Source organism: Aethalodelphis obliquidens, unplaced genomic scaffold, assembly GCF_003676395.1.
Source record: "Aethalodelphis obliquidens isolate GAN/ISIS:26980383/991018 unplaced genomic scaffold, ASM367639v1 scaffold60, whole genome shotgun sequence".
NCBI classification, from domain to species: Eukaryota; Metazoa; Chordata; class Mammalia; order Artiodactyla; family Delphinidae; genus Aethalodelphis; species Aethalodelphis obliquidens.
Window position 1 is genome coordinate 10,566,609 of NW_020838004.1, and position 12,773 is coordinate 10,579,381.

Here is a 12,773-nt window from a genome sequence, read left to right on the forward strand (position 1 = left end):
TAGGCTATTATGAATAATGTTGCTATTAACATTCATGTACAAGTTTTCGTGTGAACATATACTTTCATTTCTCTGGCATATATACCTAGGATTAGAACTGCTGGGTCATATGGTAACTCTAAGTTTAACCTTTTGAGGAACTGCAGACTGTTTTCCAAAGTGACTGGACATATTATGTTTACACCTGCAGTGTAGGAAGGTTCCAATTTCTCCACATCCTCAGAAATACCTGTTACTGTCTTTTTATTATAGCCCTCATAGTGTGTGTGAGTGAAGTAGTATTTCACTTTGGTTTTGATTTACACTTCCCTGATGATTAGTGCCATAGAATCTGTAGATTTTGTAGAATCTGGATAGCACTGCCAGGTAGTCTTCTACGACTTTTACATGTGTTAACTTATTTAATCCTTCAACAGTCCCATGAAGTAAGTACTGTTATCTGCATTTCATAGTTGAGAATACTGAAGCTCAGAGTTTCCCATTATTATTAAGTTAATAAGTAGCATAGCCATATTTGATCCCAGGCAATCAAATGCCTCAAATACCAGACTTCTTAGGAGTATGATTTTTAAATAGCAAATGGCTCAGAATGTGGGTTCCAGGTTGCTGCAGGCATAAAATTGGCACTAAGTCTCATTTTAAATGACACACTATATTGGGCTTAATTTTTTTTTTTTTTTTTGCGGTACGCGGGCCTCTCACTGTTGTGGCCTCTCCCGTCGCAGAGCACAGGCTCCGGACGCGCAGGCTCAGCGGCCATGGCTCACGGGCCCAGCCGCTCTGCGGCATGTGGGATCTTCCCGGACCGGGGCACGAACCCGCGTCCCCTGCATCGGCAGGCGGACTCTCAACCACTGCACCACCAGGGAAGTCCTATTTGGCTTAATTTTGATTGACTATAAAAATTCCCTCAAACCAGACAAGTCTGACTAGGATATTTCCATAAGACTGAAAGTCTTGAAGTAAGGAAACAATAGTAAAGACGCTCAGCATATCCTAAATCACCATTATGCCATGAAATTTGATGCTGGGTGATTAGCATTGTTGGCACAAGAATTCCTAAAAATATGAATCTTTGAGTGAAACAAAGTCACTAGTTAAATATACTGGTTAAAAATAGAATTACCATATGATCCAGTAATTTCACTCTTGGATATTTATCCGAAGAAAACACAGACACTAATTAGAAAAGATATATGTACCCCTATGTTCATTTCAACATTACTTACAATAGCTAAGATATGGAAGCAACCTAAGTGCCCATTAATAGCTGAATGGATAAAGATGAAGGTATGATATATATATATATATATATATATATATATATATGTATATATAAATAATAGAATATTACTCAGCCATAGAACAGAATCTTTCCATTTGCAACAACATGAATGAACCGTGAGGGCATTATGTTAAGTGAAATAAGTCAGACAGAGAGAGACAAATACTGTATGATTTCACTTATATGTAGAATCTAAAAGAAGAAAACAAATGAACAAACATAATAAAACAGAAACAGTTATAGACACAGAGAAAAAACAGGTGGTTGCCAGAGGGAAGGGGATGATGGTGACGGGGTATGAAAGAAATAGGTGAGGGAGATTAAGTGGTACACACTTCCAGTTGCAAAATAAATGAGTCAGGGATATGATATGCACAGTGTGGGGAATGTAGTAACTATGTAATATTTTTGTATGGTGACGTATTGTAACTAGACTTATCATGGTGATCATTTCGAAATGTATAGAAACATTGAATCACTATGTTGTGTAATAAGAACTAACATAGTGTTGTAGGTCAATTACACTTCAAAAATAAACCAACCAACAAACAAACTCATATAAAAAGAGATCAGGGGCTTCCCTGGTGGCGCAGTGGTTGAGAGTCCGCCTGCCGATGCAGGGGACACGGGTTCGTGCCCCGGTCCGGGAAGATCCCACATGCCGCAGAGCGGCTGGGCCCCGTGAGCCATGGCCGCTGAGCCTGCGCGTCCGGAGCCTGTGCTCCGCAACGGGAGAGGCCACAACAGTGAGAGGCCCGCGTACCGCAAAAAAAAAAAAAAAAAAAAAAAAAAAGAGATCAGATTTGTGGGTACCAGAGGCAGGGGATGTGGAATTGGATGAAAGCAGTCAAAAGGTACAAACTCCCAGTTATAAGATAAATAAGTGCTAAATAATGTACAACATGATAAATATAATTAACACTGCTTATGTATGAAAGTTGTTAAGCGAATAAATCCTGAGTTCTCATTACAAGGAAAAATATTTTTTTCTATTTCTTTAATGTTTTATCTATATAAGATGTGGATGTTCATTAAACTTATTGTGCTAATCATTTCATGAAATATGTAAATCAAAGCATTATGCTGTACACCTTAAACTTAATACAGTGCTGTATATCAATTATATCTCAATAAAACTCGAAGAAAAAAAACTCACTGGTTAAATTCAGGTGTGATAGGGCTAACTCCAAATGTTTCTACAGACTATTTTTTAAGAAGATAGTTCAAATTTGGAAGGTTTTTTTTGTTTGTTTATACTAGAAAAAGGCTTATTAAATTATAATTGTCATACAGTAAGCTGCTTATATTTAAAATGTACACTTTGTTAAGTTTTGACATAAGTATATACCTGTGAAGCCATCACCACAAAAAAAGATAAGTATACCCTTTTCCTCTAGAAGTTTCCTCATGTCACTTTTTAATCCCTTCCTTTTTCTATCCTCTCCTATCCCTGTCATTCCTTATGGATTGCTGGGCAACCACTAATCTACTTTTTGTCACTATACATTAGTTTTTTTTTAACTTTATATCTGATTTATTAAATGTATTAAATTATATACAGATAGATTTTTAGGACTGTGCTTTAATTTTTTAATTAATAGACTTTACTTTTTAGAATAGTTTTAGATTTACAGAGAAACTAAGCAGATAGTACAGAGTTCCCCTATATCCTCTGCATAGTTTTTCTTATTACCATCTTATGTTAATATGGTATATTTGTTACAATTAATGAACCAATATTGATACATTATTAATAACTAATATACATAATTTATTCAGATCTCCTTAGCTTTTACCTAATGTTCTTTTTCTTTCCACAATCTCATCCAGGATACCATATTACATCGTTGTTATGTCTCCTTAGGCTCCTCTTGGCTATGACAGTTTCTCAGACTTTCCTTGTTTTTGATGACTTTGCAGTCCTGAGGCATATTGTGGGATGCCCCTCTATTGGAATTTCATGTTTACCTCATGATTAGACTGGGGTTATGGATTTGGGGGAGGCAAATTACTGTGGTAAAGTGCCATATTCATCACAACATATCAAAGGTACACACTGTCAACATGACTTATCATCACTGTTGACGTTGACCTTGATCACCTGGATGAAGTAGTATTTGTCAGTTTTCTCCTCTGCATAGTTAACTCTTTTTCCCCTCTTACCGTATTGTGCTCTTTGGAAGGAAGTTACTATGAACAGCCCACACTTAAGAGAGTGTGGGCATGTAAGGAGTTACTGGTTCCCTCCTTTAGGGTAGAGTATCTACATAATTAATTTGGAATTCTTCTGCATGGGAGATTTACTTCTTCTCCCCCATTTACTAACTTATTCAGTCTTTTATTTATATCAGTATGGACTCATGGATATTTATTTTATACTTTGAGTTATAATCTATTTTATTTTTTTGCTCAAATTGTTCCAGCCTTGAGCATTGGGAACTTGTGTGTGTGTGTGTGTGTGTGTGTGTGTTCATGTGTGTGTTTGAGCATTTTCTTAATTTCTGGCATTACAAGATGCCCTAGACTCATCTTGTCTATTTACTGCCCCAGTCCTAGAATCAGCCATGTATTGGAAAATGATATTAGAAATGAATATCTGAGTGCTAAATGTGTTCTACATTTACTTTTATTTCTTAGAATTTTGTACAGTGTAGTGTATGCTTTTTTCATCTAGCTTCTTTCACTCAGCATAATTATTTTAAGATCTATATTGTAGTATGTCTCATTAGCTCTTTTTTTATTGCTGAGTAGTAATCTATTGTATGGATATACCATAGTTCGTTTATGTGTTGATAAACATTTGAATTTTTCCCAGTTTTTTAATATCACAAGTAAAGCTACTACAAAAATGTGTGTATAAGTCTTTGTATGGACATATGTTTTTCTTTCTCATGAATAAATACCCAGAAATGAAATGGCTGGATAAATTAGTAGGTGTACATTTAACTACCAGACAATTTCCAAAGTAGTTGTACCATTTTACATTCCCACCAGCAGTATATTACAGTTCTAATTCTTCCATATCCCAGACAACAATTGGTATGGTCAGTAGTTTTAATTTTAACAATTCTAGTAGATAACGTAGTGGTATCTCGTTGTGATTTTAATTGCGTTTCTCTAATGACTAATGATGTTTATCATCTTTTAATGTGCTTATTTGCCATTTGGTGTGTCTTTTAAAGTATTTTGTTTGCTTTTTAAAAGTTGAGTTATTTTATTATTGAATTTTGAGAGTTCTTTATGAATTCTGATGCAAGTCCCCTGTTATATATGTGATTTGAAAATATTTTCTCCTAATATTTTCTCCTAACCTAATATTTTCTCCTAAAGCCTTATCTTTAAGTTCTCTTAAGAGTATCCTTTAAAGAGCAGATGTTTTTATCATTGATAAAGTCTAATTTGTCCATTTATACTTTTGTGAATTTTGCTTTTGGTGTCAGTGTCGTAATTAAAATTCTTTGCCAAACTCAAGGTCACAAAAATTTACTCCTGTGTTTTCTCCTGTTTTTATAGTTTTTAGTTTTACATTTACATCTGTGAATCATTTTAAGTTACTTTTTTAATGTGGTGTGAGGTATAGATCAAAGTTCTATTCTTTTTTTTTGCATATGGATATTCAGTTGTTCCAGCATCATTTGCTTAAAACAGTATTCTTTCCCCACTTAATTGCCTTTACACCCTTGTAGTAAATCAGTTATTCATATATTTGGGGGTCTCTCCAGATTCTCAATTTTGTTTTGTTGTTCTGTCTGAGAGTCTTTATGTCAATAACACACTGTCTTGATTGCTGTCACTGTGTGATAGGTCTTGGATACTTGAAGTGTTAGTACTTCAAGTACTAACTTTATTCTACATTTTCAAAATTATTTTGCTTATTCTAGGCCCTTTGCATTTTCATATAAATTTTAGAATTAATTTCTACAAACAAGTCTGCTGCAATATTGATTGGGATTGAATTGAAATAGATCGTTTTAGAGAGGAATTGCTGTCTCATCAACATTAAATCTTCCATCTTCCCGTGAAGATGGTATATATCTCCATTTCTTTAGGCCTAATTTCTCTCAGCAATGTTTTGAAGCTTTTACCGTAGAGATCTTTCAGATTTTTGGTCAGATTTATTTCCAATTATTTCGTATTTTTTATGTTATTGTAAATGGTATCTATATACGTTTTCTAATGCTGAGAAATAAATTACCACAAACTTAATGGTTTAAACATCACCCAGTCATTATCTCACAGTTTCCATGGGTCAGCAATCTGGGCATGGGTTAGTTGGATCCACTGCTCAGGGCTCACATGGCTGTGTCAGTGCATCAGCCAAGATTGCATTATCATCTGGGGCTCAGCCTGTTCTTCCAGGTTCATTCAGGTAGCGGCAGAGTTCAGTTCCTTGCAGCTTTCAAACTCATGCTGGCTTCCATCTTCTTCAAGGTTGGCAGGAGATAGTTATTCATGCTTTTTAAGGGCTTCTGCCTGATTAAGTCAGACTCACCAGATAACCTCCATTTTGATTAACTCAAAATAAACCAACGTGGGATCTTAATTATAATACATCAGCAAATATCCTTTTGCCAGAAACGTAACATAATCATGGGAGTGAAATCCATCATTTTGACCACCTCATTCACATTCAAGGGGAGGAAATTATACAAATCATGTACACTGTGGGGAGAGAATTTTGGAGACCATTTTATAATTATGCCTAATTTTTGTTTTATATTGTACATGTCTAGTATTTAGAAATACAGTTGATTTTTTAATTGGAATGATGGACGGTGGATGTCCTGATTTTATGGGGGGAAGCATTCAGTCTTTCATCATTAAGTATGATGTTAGCTGCAGATTTTTTCATAGATTTCCCCTTATCAGATTGAGGAAGTACCCTTCTATTCCTAAGTACCTCTCTTTGCTGAGAGGTTTATTAGGAGTAGATGTGCTTTTTTGTCAAATGATCTTTCTGTTGAGATGATCTTATGTCTTTTCTTTATTAATTTCTTAATATGGTGAATTACATTAATTGAGTTTTTAATGTTAAGCCAACCTTGTATTCCTGGGATAAATCTTACTTAGTCATGATGTAATTTTTATATATCACATTTGATTTGTTAAAAGCTTGGTAGAATTGTTAAGTCTTCGTTTATGAGCAATATTGGTCTGCTGTCTTCTCTTATAATGACTTTGGTTTTTGTATCATGAATTCCAAGAAATAAATGGCATATTTTCATATTTATAAAATAAAATTAAAAGTACAATAAAATTTATTGTCTCCACAAATACATGTATTTTGGTATCAGCTGTTCTTTTGTGTTGTCTCTCCACTATGGCAGTGGATATAACATGCAAAGAGAGCCATGAAGCTTTTTTAAACTTGAAAAGATGATTGACTTTTGACAAGCTTAATCCAGTTTTTATAGTGAACAAAGGAATCATTCATTCATTTTACAGATGTCTGCCTTCAGAATATCATTAAACAGTTTGCTTTGTATGTTATTTTACTATATATTTACGTGTATATATACATATGTGTGTATATATATATACACACACACACATTTTCTACACTATCACATACAATGCTCAGAAAACTTCATGATATAAGTATTATTATCTCAATTTTTCAGATGAGAAAATTGAAGCCTGGCGTCTTAGACCTAGTAATTAATAGAGTCAGAACTCACTACTATGGCTTTTAATTTCAAATCTAGTGCTCTTTTCACTTTACATATTGTGTTTCTCTATTTGTTTACAGTTTATAGTGTTGGTAGTTGACAGGGTTCATGGAATAGTGTAGAAATGTTTGCTTGATCTGAGGCCTCAGAAATATGAACACATTCAGAAATGCATATCAGGCCACTTAGACCTATGATTTGGTTAGTTTGGAAATTTTTATTGTTTATACAACTTTGAGAGCTAGAATTCGTCTGTATTTACAAAGGGATGACTGTAGGTGAATGTTGGTCCTTGAAGTGAGTACATAAAGGTCACTTCTGTAACCTGCTTGACACATTCGCCTCAGTTCTGAACCCAGTGCTCCATACAACTCTTGGGTTATTCAGGTCCCTCCACAGATGTACTGACCATCCACTAGATAATACCTGTTTTTTATACCCATGTCAGGTAGGATATATTTTGGCTCCAAGTAACAGGATACTCAATAAAAAGTGACTTATATAACAGTTATTTATTATCTTACATGCCAGGAAGTCTGGAGGATAGTAGTTCTAGGGTTGGTTAATCATGGCTCAGTAATGTCCTCAGGGTTCCAAACTCTCCATCTTTCCAGTCAGCTGGCATCAGAGGCTTGGGTTTTATCTCTTTCTTGTCCCCTAGTGCCCAAAGATGGCATCAGAGTCTCACATAACTGCATCCAAAATTAGGAAAAAGGAAAGTTTCTCCTGGCATGTTTTTTCTTTAAATCAAGGAAGAAAACCTTATCCAGAAGCCGACCCCATAGACATCCTATCAAGACTTATTGGCTAGAACTGGGTCATCTGTGCAACACTAAACCAATTACTCAAAGGAAAATTTGATTAGATTAATTGTGATTCATCTCCTGCAACTGAGTCCACTGTTCTGAGTACTTTGCTACCAAAATTGGGGTTATGTTAGAAAGGAGCAAAAGTTGGGATGTGAATTCAACAAATAACATCTGACATTATTCAAAGTCTCATTTTGCTCAGAATCCTAAATGATACTTAATCTAAACTGAGAAAGAAATTCACACTCAGTTATGAATGAATTTAATAGCCTACTTATTTTAATATTGTAAAATAATTACTTATTGTAATTATTGTAAATATAACTTCTTATTGTATATAAGTATAAATATATACCTGTATACAATAAATATAACTACTTATAGTAAATACAACTTCACAATTTATCTTAACAATAATTATTTTTCATGCATACATTTATACACACTTGTAATTCTAATATAATATTTTTAAATGACGATCAACTCCATATATCCTTTTGTGTACCTTGAATTATTCTTCAACTTTATGTACTAATTACTGCCTCTGGCACTCATTTTTTTTGTTCTACAGTTTAGCCTATAGTTGTCCAGAGTTCACACATAGGTACATTTGTTACATTTTTCTGTCCTTGGAACTATATGCACTTACATACATCACTTATATTACAGTTCTGAAATATTTAATTTTTAATTTTACAGTCTAGTTTTCTCTCTTTAATGTAATGATTTTTAGGAATCCAAATTACCACTAAAAATCTATATTTATATGGAATGATATAGGATGAGAAATGGTTGGCAGATACAGGTACTAAAGTTCTATCATAGTTAACCTATAGTTGATACTGTTTAATATGTCATTTGTTAAAATTTTTATTAATTTTATAAACTTCAAATTTATCTAAAAAGGGGGAAAGGAATATAGTACTGCTCTGGGTAATTTTGCTAAAATAAACAACAACAAATGCTGTATAAAATAGCTGTCTTTCCTACATTAAACACCAGAAATAATACTTTCCTTATGAGGTTGATCAGAAGATTAATAGTAATTGTATAGTTGAAGTTAAAATAAGGAGCTATGGGGCTTCCCTGGTGGCGTAGTGGTTAAGAATCTGCCTGCCAATGCAGGGGAAGTGGGTTCGAGCCCTGGTCCGGGAAGATCCCACATGCCGCAGAGCACCTAAGCCCGTGCGCCACAACTACTGAGCCTGCGCTCTAGAGCCCGCGTGCCACAACTACTGAAGCCCGCGCGCCTAGAGCCCATGCTTCGCAACAAGAGAAGCCAGCGCAATGAGAAGCCCGTGCACCACAGCGAAGAGTAGCCCCTGCTTGCCGCAACTAGAGAAAGCCCACGCGCAGCAACAAAGACACAACACAGCCAAAAATAAAATAAAAATAAATAATAATAAAAAAATAAGGAACTATGGTAATTTTAAGTTTAAAGCTATAATATGTGAAACATTAAAAGGTTTTCTCTATTAGTTTTGCAGCTCTACTACATATAAGTATTATTAACATTGAGAAGGACGTTGGAGTGGATCCCTCCACTCTACCCCCAAAAAGTGTATTTCCATATAATCCATATAACTTGCAAAATATACAGTAAATGAAATATAAAGTGCAAGATCAGGTGCAACAGTAAAAAATTCCTACTTGATGCCTGACCAGTTCCGGAACTGCAGGCATTTTTTCAGTTGTGAGCCAAACTCATTCCTCCCAAAGAAAAACTTCATTTATCCATTATTTTGACTTTTAAAAAAACTAACCGATTCATTGAAAATGAGGAAATCTAGGCTTAAAAAACCGTTATCTTTTTAGAACACCAATTGTGAAAGCACAATATAAGCAGCGTAGCTAAATTTAGAAAATAGAAAACACAATAGTATTCCTCATCATAAATAGTAACCTAAGCAGAAATAAAAGAGAAGACAGGATCTCAAACTAGGATGGTCATTTATGTTTTATTGCTATAAGGAATCCTACCTCCCTTGCTTTTTTATTATTGATACTTTCTTTTTCTCTGTGCTGCTTCTCAGTCTGGTTCCTGCATTTAAGGCAAGAACTCTACTCTCCTAGATAGTTATTTTCAATGGATTTTGGTCCTCTGCCAGTTTTCATTCTATCACATATTCTTCTCATCTCTCTTCCCAAAGTCTTCATCCTTATTCATGAAGAAATGAGAGAAAGTTTATTAGTAAATACTGTACTTATAAAAAATGTCTGATGTGAGATAGGCTTTGAAGTAAATTTTTTATAATAAAAAACTTTAAAGAATTAAAAATGCTTAATGTAAACCATGGAAATAGCCACAGATTTTCTCTTTAAGTCATATTTTTAGGATTTATGAGAAAATGATGGTGAATACTTATAAAGGACACTAATTTTGGGAATTCCCTTGCAGTCCAGTGGTTAGGGCTCCAGGCTTCCACTGCAGGGGGCACCAGTTCGATCCCTGGGTGGAGAACCAAGATCCCACAAGGCATGCAGCTCGGCAAAGCAAACAAACAAAACAAACCAGGAGAAACCCCTAATTTTAATATTAGAATTCAAATAACATATCAGTTAGAGATGGTTGTATCTTCTTCCTTCTTCCTTTTCTGTCTTCTACAACTCAGCTTCAATCAATAGTGTTACCTTTCCTAGTGTTTCTTATTGTATTATTTAATATGTTTTTACTTATATTTGATTTTCAGCTTTATTTTTGGGCTCTTCCTTATATAAATAGATCAGTCAAAGAGCATTTTCTATTTTTTACCTTTCATCCCCATTCTCTTTTAATTTATATCATTCATAAATATAACATTCTATCCCATAACCCTTATCTCAGTGTTTGTTTTCATTTTAGATTTTCATTGGTTAAAAATATCTAATGCTCATTGCTGAAGATTCTACAGCCATATCCTGGTTTCTTTAAGTAGTTTCCAATAGGTGAACATCTTCACTAAATTCTTACATGTTCAAAATTGTTGGTCTTCTTTTTTTATGCCTGAAGGAGTGCTTGGCTGAATACAAAATCCTGGGGACTTATTTTGCTTGTGTATCTTGTAGGTGCTGCTCCCTAACAGTAGAGAAGTCTGATCCCCCTGTGTCTTTTTCTTTCCATTGTAAGTTTTTGTCTGGTTGCGGAAAGAACCTTTCTTTATCACTGAAATCTAATAAACTTCCCAAGATAAATATCATGTTGACGATTCTGTATCAGATTTTGTGCTGTATGGTGTGCTGTTTCAATATGTAGATTCAATTATTTTCTGTTTTTAATTATAATTTAAAATATTCTGTTTCATTGTTATCTTCTTCTTTGGAGATTCCACTCATGCAAATATTGGGTCTTTTTTGCCTGATTTATATATTTATTTTCTATTCTTTTCTTGTCTTTCTTTTTGATATTTACCATCTATAGCCCTTATTGTATTTTTCATGGTGTATTAATTTCCTAGGGTTGCTATAACAAATTACCACAACTTTGGCATCTCAAAACAACAGAAATTTATTCACTTACAGTTCTGGAGGCCAGAAGCCTGAAATCAAGGTGTTAGCAGGGTCATGCTTCATCTGACGTTTCTAGGAAAGAATCCTTCCTTGCCTCTTCCTGGCTTCTGGTGTCACCCAGAAATTCTTGGCAGTTTTGGGCTTTTATCTGTATCACTCTCATCCCTATTTCTCTTTTCACATGGCCGTTCTCTTTGTTTGTCTCTCTATGTCCTCTCCTTTTCTTATAAGTATACCAGGCATGAGATTTAGGGCCCACCCTAATCCAGTGTGATTTCATTTCAAGATCTTTAACTCATTATTTTTCAAAGATCTTATTTCTAAATAAGGTCACATTCACGGATACCAGAGGTTAGAATCTGAACATGTCTTTTGGGCAGAAGACAATTCGACCCACTGCACATAGTGTCTATGTTCTTTGTTTTCCTTCAGTTAAAAATAAAAAGACCTTTTTACTTGGAAATAATTTTAAATGTAGAGAAAACTTTCAATAAGGGTACAGAAAATTCCCATATACCCTTCACCCAGATTCCCCAACATTTTGTGCTGTTTGCTTCATTGTTCACTTAGCCTAATCTAATCTAACCCATCTATCTAATCTGCGGCATTATATCTATTTGTATATCTATTGATATAGATACACATTTTTTTCGGAACCATTTGAGACTAAGTTGCACAAATCATATATCTTTACTCCTAAATACTACTGTGCGTATTTCCTAAGAACAAGGACGTTCTCTTACGTGATATGATTATCATCTTCAGGAAATTCACCATTGACACAACACTTTAATCTACCATCATACTCCTAATTTTGTCAACTGATCAAATAATATTCTGTATAACATTTTTTTCTCTAGTTCAGGCTTATATGTTACCTTTAGTTGTCAAATATCTTTAGTTTCCTTTAACCTCGACTAGCTCCTCAGCTTTTCTTACTCTTTCATGACTTTTGAATATGCAGGTACTTTTTAAAAAAGAGAATATTCCTCATTTTGGTTATTCTGATGATTCCTTATGATTATATTCAAGTAAAGCATCCCTAATTGGAGGACTACAGAAATGATATCGTGTCTTGAGAACATCACTTTTGGGTGGTACTCATGGCTTATCTGCCCCTCATTTGCCGTATTGATTTTGATCATTTGGTCAAGGTATTGTTTAGTTTATCCACCATGTATTTTCTCTTTTCCTCTTGCAATCCTTATTATTACAGTTGAAATATTTTTATTTTACTACTCCAATTTTCCCTCCACCTTTATCAGTCAGAAAAGTTCTCCCTCATTCATTCATTCATCTACCTGCCCAACCTATTCATTATCAAAATGAATTCAAAAATTCCTAGTTTTTAAATTTAAAACTGTTATTTTTCAATACTGTATTTATATGAGTACTCATATTGTACCAGATTTGGCCAGTGGGAGTTCCTGTACACCAGCTCCTTTGTCCTTTTAACATGCCCCAATAATTTACTTTTAACATTTTCTTACTTTATGGCTTAATATGTTCTAGGATCACTTTGCA